This window comes from Arvicanthis niloticus, chromosome 2 (genome assembly GCF_011762505.2).
Source record: "Arvicanthis niloticus isolate mArvNil1 chromosome 2, mArvNil1.pat.X, whole genome shotgun sequence".
NCBI classification, from domain to species: domain Eukaryota; kingdom Metazoa; phylum Chordata; class Mammalia; order Rodentia; family Muridae; genus Arvicanthis; species Arvicanthis niloticus.
In genome coordinates, this window is record NC_047659.1 from 60111508 (window position 1) to 60120923 (window position 9416).

Consider the following 9416-nt stretch of genomic DNA (forward strand, 5'->3'; position numbering starts at 1 on the left):
CTGCTACTCAGCTCACAGACCACATGAAGCTCATGAAGAAGGAAGACCAAGTGGGGATGCCTCAGTCCTACTTAGAAGGAGTAACAAAAATACTCAAGAGAGCAAATAGGGAAACAAAATGTGGGACAGAAACTGAAGGAGGGACCAACTGGAGACCATTCCACCTGGGTATCCATCCCATGTACAGTCACCTAAGCTAGACGCTGATGTGGATGGCTGGAAGTGCATGCTGACAAGAACATGATATAGCTGTCTACTTAGAGGTCTGCCAGAGACTGACACATTCAGAGGACGATGCTCACAGCTAACCACTGAAATGATCAAGGGTTCCCAATGGAGAAGTTAGAGAGAAGACTGAAGGAGCAGAAAGGGTTTGTGACCCCATGAGGAGAGCAACAATACCAATCAACCAGAGCTCCCCAGGGTCTAAACCACCAGCCTGGGAGCACATAGGGAGGGACCCATGACTCCAGCTGTATATGTAGGGGAGGATGGCCTTGTCGGGCATAGGTGAGAGAGGAGTTTCTTGGTCCCATGAAGGACGAAAACAGAGTGGGGGGGAATGTGAGGGTGGGGAGGGGAGAGTGGGGGTGGGGGGTAGGTGGGGGCACAGCCTCATAGAAGCATGAGGAGGGGGGATGGCATAGGAGGTTTCTAGGTGGTGGGGGGAAGTGGGAGAAGGGGATAAAATCTGAAATGTAAATATAATACCCAATAAAAATAAATAAATAAAAAAAGTTAAAGAAAAAAAAAAAAAACGAAAGTTACTGCTACATCGAATGTTTATTTTGGATCCAGCTACTTTGCTGGAAGTCTTTAGAATCCCTGTGGTATAGGATCCTATCACCTGCAAATAATATACATTAAGTTTGCAGTTTCCCATTTACATTCATTTTATCTCCTTCTCTCTAGCTAAGACTCCAAGCGTTATACTGAATAGAATGAAGAGAGCTGGCATGCTTGTCTCAGTCTCGATTTTAGGAAAGTGCTTTATTTTTTTTCCGTTGTCTTTATTATATTGAAATGTGTTCATCCTACTGGTAAATTCTTTAAGGCTTTAAAGTGAAGTACTACTGGACTTTGTTAAAGGTCTGTGTCTATTGAGATCACCATGTCCTTTCATTCTATGAATCTATTTGTGTACTTTATTACATTTATTGATTTAGGCACAACCAATTACACTCGGATCCCAGATTAAAGCCTGCTTGGGTATGATGAATATGTACTTTTTAATATGCCAATGAATTCAGCTTACATGTATTTTATTGAGAATTTTCATGTTGCTCTTTTCACAGAGTTTTTTTTTTTATAATTTTCTAGTGTCTTTGTTATTAGGATTCTTCTTTACAATTTTTGTGTCATAATTTATATTTTTAACTGTATATCCACTAGCACATTGCTCTTGTCCCAGTTTTGTTGCTGTGATGATGAGATTACAGAGAAAGAAAGCAACTAAGGGGAGAAAGAGTTTATTTTAGCTTACAATTCCTTATTACAGTCAATCATTGCAGGAATCAAAGCAAAGAAAGTCAAACCAGTTATTCACATCACTTCTACATTCACAACCAGAGAGAAAGACTGGATGTATGAGTTCCTGTTTGTGCTTAGTCTCCTCTCTACATGTATGTGGCCAAGGATCTAACCTGGAGAATGGTGTCCTCTACAGTTGGTGGGTCTTCCTACCTCAATTAACACAATCAGACAGTATCCCCTAGATATTCCCACAGGCCAACCTGATCTGGAAAATGCCTCACTGAGACTCCCTTCCCCCAAATTCCATAGTATGTCAAAGTAACAAAACTAACCATCCATAGATATTTTTGTGGCTCCTAATGTCAAGCATGATTTATGGATTCCTATTATAGTAATGGAAAATTCTGTGTATAAGCATACACTGCCTTTACAAGATATGTTTTATATTTCACACATTTTTTGTGTTGCTAATTGACATTATTTAATTTCAATCTGAATGAGCTTTTAAAAAATTTCTTGAAAAAAAGTCTACTGGTGATGAACTCCATAATGTTTTTTGGTCTTGGAAAGTCTTCTTTTCTCTTGCACTTCAGAAGAGCAGGTTTCCTAGATAAAATATTCCTAATTTGCATTTCCTATTATAGCACTTTGCATTTCTCTCCCCATTCTCTTCTGTTCTGCTGAGAATCTGATGTGGGGGTTCCCCATATACATGATGGCTTTTTTTGTCTTGCTACTGTTAAAAATCTTTGTCTATGATTTCTGAAAAATTAATAATAGAATATTGATGAATTTGTGTTTGAGTGTCCTGAGGGAAACTGAAGCCTCAGGGACATTCTCATATCTTCATACCTATATATTTCCCTAGATTTGGGATGTTTTCAATTTTTTTCCTTAATTAATCATTTTTCTTTATCTTACTTTCTTCTGATCCTTCAGTAATCCACACATTAATTCTTTTGACGGCATCCCACAAATGCCTTAGACTTCCACTCCTTCACAGTCATTCTTTTCTTTCCATTAACAGGGAACCAAACTCTGACACTATTACTGATGCTATGTTGTGTAGGCAGACAGGAACCTAGCATGACTGTCCTCTGAGAGGCTCTAGCAGTAGCTGATTGAGGCATGAAGATACTTAAGCCAATTCTTGCATTGAGGTCAGGACCCCTATGGAGGAGTTAAAAGTACTGAAGGAGCTGAAGGGGATGAAAACCCCATAGGAAGACCAATAGTGTCAACTAACCAGGACCACTGGGAGCTCCCAGAGACTAAGCCACCAACCTAAAGGAATACATGGACTAGTCAGCCTGAGGCCCTGGCACATATGTGGCAGAGGACTGCCTTGTTTGGCTTCAGAGGCAGAGGATGTACCTAATTGTACAAAGACTTGATGCCCCAGGGAATGTGATTGGAAAATGAGGGGGCGGGGCAATGGGAGGAGGAGGAAGAAGCACCCTCTCAAAGGCCAAGGGGACCGGGTTTGCTGTGAAGAACTCTGGGAAGGGGTATTGGGAGCGGGCAACATTTGGAATGTAAATAAATAAAATAATCAAGTACAACCAAAGATAAGTTCAAAAGATGAGGGGGCGGGGCAATGGGAGGAGGAGGAAGAAGCACCTTCTCAAAGGCCAAGGGGACCGGGTTTGCCGTGAAGAACTCTGGGAAGGGGTATTGGGAGCGGGCAACATTTGGAATGTAAATAAATAAAATAATCAAGTACAACCAAAGATAAGTTCAAATTACTTATCCACTACAGTTTTCATTTTATTAACTATATTATTCCTCTATAGGATCTTGTGCATTTAAGGACTAGCTTATGCATTCAGTTATTTTTATTTTTTTCATGTTTATTGTCATGTTCAAATGTACATACATACATATATGAATGAATATAAACACAAACACACACACATATATGAATCCATTGTTTGAATATCTATCAGGTAGTTGACAATTTTCATTTGTGCTTCTCTTGATTGAATGCTGACTTTACTCATCATTTCCTAGAGGGCCAATCTGAACTAAATATGGTAGTAGCAATTGCCATTTTGTATACCGTCTTACTGCCTTCAACAGTCCCACCATGTCTTTTGTTTTTGTTTTGTTTTTTTTTGATACAGGGTTTCTCTGTGTAGCCCTGGCTGTTCTGGAACTCACTCTGTAGACCAGGCTGGCCTCGAACTCAGAAATCTGCCTGCCTCTGCCTCCCAAGTGCTGGGATTAAAAGAGTGCGCCACCACCGCCCGGCAGTCCCACCATATCTTGTCTCACAGCTCTTTATAAAATTTTCCTATTCTCTGATTTATTTTTATCATTATTAATTATTATTATTTTAAAATTACTAAAATAATTATTTTGGGATATAATGAAATATTATAGTAAATTTATATGTTTTGCAGTGTTTAAACTAGTACCTTCAACATCTTTTTATCTAATGTACCGTATTTAATTCTTTGCAGTGAAAATATTTTACATTTATTCTTTTTTGTGTGTGTGTGGTTTTTCAAGACAGGGTTTCTCTGTGTAGCCCTGGCTGTCCTGGAACTCACTCTATAGACCAGGCTGGCCTCAAACTCAGAAATCCGCCTGCCTCTGCCTCCCAAGTGCTGGGATTAAAGGCGTGCGCCACCACCGCCCGGCCTACATTTATTCTTTTAGCACTTAAATGATGTATGACTATTTTAATGGTGAATATTCTCAGTGTTTTGTTTAATTGGCCAATAAATTTATCCTTCAGATTGAACTTAAACATTGTCCTCTTAACCATCATCTCCATTTCCCCTACTTACCATTCCTCTGTAGCATCTGGTAAAATCATCAATCTACTCTCTATTCCTGTAGATTTAATTTGGATTTTACATATAAAGGAGATTGTGTGGTATCTGTCTTTCTGTACCTGGAATATTATATTTAGTTTGATATTCTGTAGATTTACCCACAGTATCCGAAAGGACAAAGTTATACAATATTCCACTATCTAAGTGGAGTTTAAAGATATAGGCTATAATCCCAATTACTCTTGTACTTGGGCATGCTTTAGAAGAAATTAGTTTTCAATCCTACGACTGAGCTTAATGGTTCTTTCCCAGTTTTCTTACTCACTAGAGTTCCTGAAGTGGTTTTGGAACCCCTGTTTCATGTGCTTCCTATTTTCCACCCTATAGCCATTGTGTCAGTTCATGTCTTTCTTGTTTCTGCTTCTCAATCACCCTCTTTCTTACCAGAGTCTCTTTCCACAAATATCGACCCTTAAGTGCACAGTTGGTAATGTCTCTCCTGACTCAGTTATTTTCATTCTTTCCAAGGTCTTTCAGCACAAGGCTTAAACACTTTAGTTCAGTATGCAGGACCTTTCATAATTTCCCCATTACTGATTGCCTCATTGTTTTTCAAACCAAAGCATTTCTTTTAATGCACTCTGCAACCCTCTTTTTGCTTTCATTTTTTCCTCACCACTCACCTTCTGGTTAATCAATACTTATGATTCTTCATTATCTGAGATGTACATCCCTCACCCTTCATTTACTTCCCATAGATTACAGGCATATCCAACCATGGTTCTTATGTGATGATTGATAAGTGAATGATTTGTTGGAATTGTATATTATTATGTACCTTTAAGGCAAGTGAAGTTTTGTGTAACTTTGTGTGCCTGTGGAGTTTTGTAGTGTGCCTGCAGCTAGTACCTTCATAGAATAAATGAGAAAGAAAATACATGGTTTGTGATACAGGAATACAAACTGATTGTACTTTTTGATGATAATGTACTTTCTGTGAACTAAAAAGCAATATGAATAGTAATAACAGGAAACTTTAATGAGAGTTTAACATTTCAAGGGATTATAATCTGAAATATTTATTTGCAGTGTTTTGTTTAGTATATAAGCAGTACTGTGTCGTAAAGACTGTCAGCATTTTACATATAAGAGATCTGAATCTCAGAGACATCTGAAGGCACTAGTTAAAAGAATTTGTAGTGCTTTAATATGTTAATCACTCTGTGATGTAAGTATTGTTTGTATTTGCATTTTACAGATAAGGGAGCTGAAACTCTGACTTGAAGTAACTTGCCTATGTTCACACTGATAGTACATATCAAAGCTACAATTTAGGTACTTAGCAAACTAAACAATACTCAAATTTGATAACCCTAGACAAAATACTAAAAGCAACTAGTGACTGCTGGGAGAAGAATTAGCCTTTCTCAAGGATGGGGCCCCTTATTGGTTATCCAATGTAGTGTGATCAGCCTTGAAACAATATACATATAAGCAACAAAATCAGACTCAGCTAATTACATATATATATAAAATAAACCATACTGTGTCATAAGGAATGTTAGTATCTGAATTTTACAAATAAGAGATCTAAGGTTCAGAGACATTTTAAGGCACGTGTTTGAAAGGGTTGAGTTGTATTGCATATATATATATATATATATATATATATATATATAAAATAGGAAATATATATATATTCCTATATATAGAATATATATTATATATATATTATAGGAAATATATATATAATATATATTCCTATATATAGAATATATAAATATATATATATTATAGGAAATATATATATATACATATATATACATATATATATATATTCAGACAAAAAAGAGGCTATCAGGTTGAGAGTGGGGGACATGGGAAGAATCCTAAAGAAGATAACTGGGAGGAACTGGAGGGAGGAAAGGGTTGGAGAAAGGGATGTAATTTTATTTTAATTAAAAGCATAATAAAAATAATCATTTAAGTAAAAACCATGCAGATATTTTCAATTTATCTGAGCAAGAATATAAATTCATTAACCCCATGTTAAATGCTTCATGTTATATCTGGATCTTGAGGTAGATCGATTATTGAGAAAGTTATTGAGAAACCACCATATTGATTTCCATACTGGTTGGACAAGTTTGCACTCCCTCCAAAAATGGATGAGTATTCTCCTTATTCCACATTCTTGCCAGTGTGAGATGTCACTTTTGTTATGGATCCTAGCCATTTTGATAGGTGTAATGTGGAATCTAAAAGGTAGTTTTGATTTTCATTTTCCTTGTTGTTAAGGATGTTGAACATTTATTTCAGTGTTTCTCAGCCATTTGAGTTTCCTCTATTGAGAATCCTGTTTAGATCTGTACCCCATTTTTTATTAGTTTTTTTTTGTATCTAGTTTTTTGAGTTCTTGTACTGGCTGGTTTTATGTCAACTTGATATACACAAGAGTCATCAGAGAGAAAGGGGCCTCAGTTGAGGAAATGTCTCCATGAGAACCAGCTATAAGTCACTTCCTTCATTAGTGATCAGTGTGCAAAGGCACGGCTCACTGTGGTTGGTAATATCCCTGGGCTGGTGGTTTTAGGTTCTATATGAAACAGGACGAGGAAACCAGGGGAAGAAAGTCAGTAAGCAGCACTCATCCATGTCTTATGCTTCAGCTCTGGCCCCCAGGATCCTGCCCTGTTTGAGTTCCTGTCCTGACTTCCTTCAGTGATGGATCACAATATGGAAATGTAAGCCCAATGAACCCTTTCCTTTTCAACTTGCTTTTTGGTCATGGTGTTTTATTGTAGTAATATAACCCCCAATTAAGACAGTGTAAGAAGTCCGAACACAGCTCAGAATAGACCACTCCGGACCACGCGGTTCCAAGGGGGAGGAGGTTTATTCAAGGGAAAGGGCAAAGGTGGGGAGAGGAAGGTGGAAGAGATAAGAGAGAAGAGAAGTAGAGGCCGGCCATGACCACGTGGAGAGGGAGGAAGGTGGGGGGAGGGGACAGAAGGGCAAGAGGGTAAGAGAGAAAGAGAGTAAGAGAATAAGAGAAAGAGGAGGGGGCAAGCAGCCCCTTTTATAGTGGATCGGCCTACCTGGCGGTTGCCAGGTAACTGTGGGGAGGAGCATACCTGGCTGTTGCCAGGTAACTGGGGAGGTGGAGTTTAGACAGAATACTAACAGATAGTTATTTTCATATTTTGAATATTAGCCTTCTATTGGATATGGAGTTGGTAAAAATATTTTCCCATTCTGTAGGCTGTAACTTTGTCCAAATGATAGTATTTTTTGTCTTACAGAAGCTTTTCAGTTCATGAGGTCTCATTTATTAATTATTGATCTTACTGCCTACATTACTGGTGTTCAGGAAGTCTTCTCTTGGGCTAATGAGTTCAAGGCTATGCCCTACTTTCTTTTCATCCATTTGAATTAGAGTTTTGCAAGGATGGTAGCTATGGATCTATTTGCAGTTTTTTACATACAGGCATATATCCAAAGGATGCTGAATCCTTCCACAAACACACTTTCTCAGCTGTGTTCATTGCTGCTTTATTTATAATAGCAAGAAACTGGAAACAACTTAGATGTCCCTCAACAGATAAATAGGTAAGGAAAATGTGGTATATTTACACAATAGAGTTTTACTCAGCTATTCAAAAATGACATTGTGAAATATACAGGAAAATAGATGGAACTAGAAAAAATTCAAGGAATTCCTCAGTAAACATTTAAGACTGAACACTTGTTAGGACCACCCTCAGAAGGACAGAGTAGGTACTGATCAGGGCAACCTGATGCCAAGACTAAGGTCCTACTCATTTTACCTCCTCATTTCTTAAACCATCTTAGGGAAGACCAACTGGAGAATACAGGATGAGCTTGGCTAAGCTACAGACATGAGCAGGTGTCTAACAGAAACAGTTTTGAGGGCAGGCAGGCACATGTGGTTTCAAGACTATTGCAATTTTGACAGTTTATAACGTATATTGTAGCAGCATGAATAAGATATAATGATGCTGTTCACCCCAAATGCCTTCTTGTTTACTGTTATAGCATCCTATTATACACATAATGTGAAACTTACTTGAACAACTGGATCTTGTTCTTTTTTGCCATGGTTGCGGAGGAGAAGGTGTGACAGAAGCAGAGCCAGCAGCACATGGATCTCCTTGAGTGCTAATGGCTGCTGTAGGTGTAAAGCTTATTTCCATAGTAATATACATATTTTACTTCATGTTCCTCCTTTGGGGAATGTTCTCCATGCCAAGGTTAGTGACTTCATGAAAATCAGAAACAGAAGGATTCTGATTCTGGGAAGCTAGAACTTGTCAGGTGATCCTCAGCAACATGGTGACTCTGTGACCTTGAGGGAAGCCCCTAAGGCTGTGGGACTCTGAAAAGAACTCTGAAAACATCAGTACAACAGAAGTTCAAGAATACATAAATCAGTGTAAGAACTTTTTACAGGATTTCTCAACTATGTAAAATATAAGAATGCAATATGAATTGCTTGAGGGGCTTTATGGACCTGAAAGAATAGAGGCAGCTGCACTAATGACTCAGCTTAGTCAAAAAGATAGGAGACATGATTTGGTCAATAGAGAAAAAAACTTGGATCACAAAAGAGAAAGAAAGAGTTAGGAATCTGGGAGAGAGAGAGGAAGGGGAGGGAAAATGGAGGTGGTTCTGTTATAGGAGGAGATGGGGGAAAATACAGAGCATCAGGAATTTGAAAGGAGGTGTGTAGCAGTGGGGGAGGGGAAACTGGGGGTAGCCACTAGAAAGTTCCAGATGCCAGGGACCCAAGAGGTTCCCAGAACCCAACAGGGAGAAAATTAGCCAAAATACTCAACAAAGGGGAAATAGAACCTGTAGAGACCACACCCAGTGGATAAGCATGGCCCCCGGTTGAGGGATAGGGCCACCCCCCACCTCAAAAATATTAATCCAGAATTCCTGCTGTAAAAAGGAAATGCAGGGACAAAGAGTGGAGCCATCCAGAGACTGCCCCACCTGGGATCCATCCTACCTGCAGACACCAAACCCAGACATTATTGATGATACCAAGAAGAGCTTGGTGACATGAGCCTGGTAAAGCTGTCCCCAGAGAGGCTGTGACAGAGCCTGACCAACAAATGCGGATGCACACAGCCAAACATC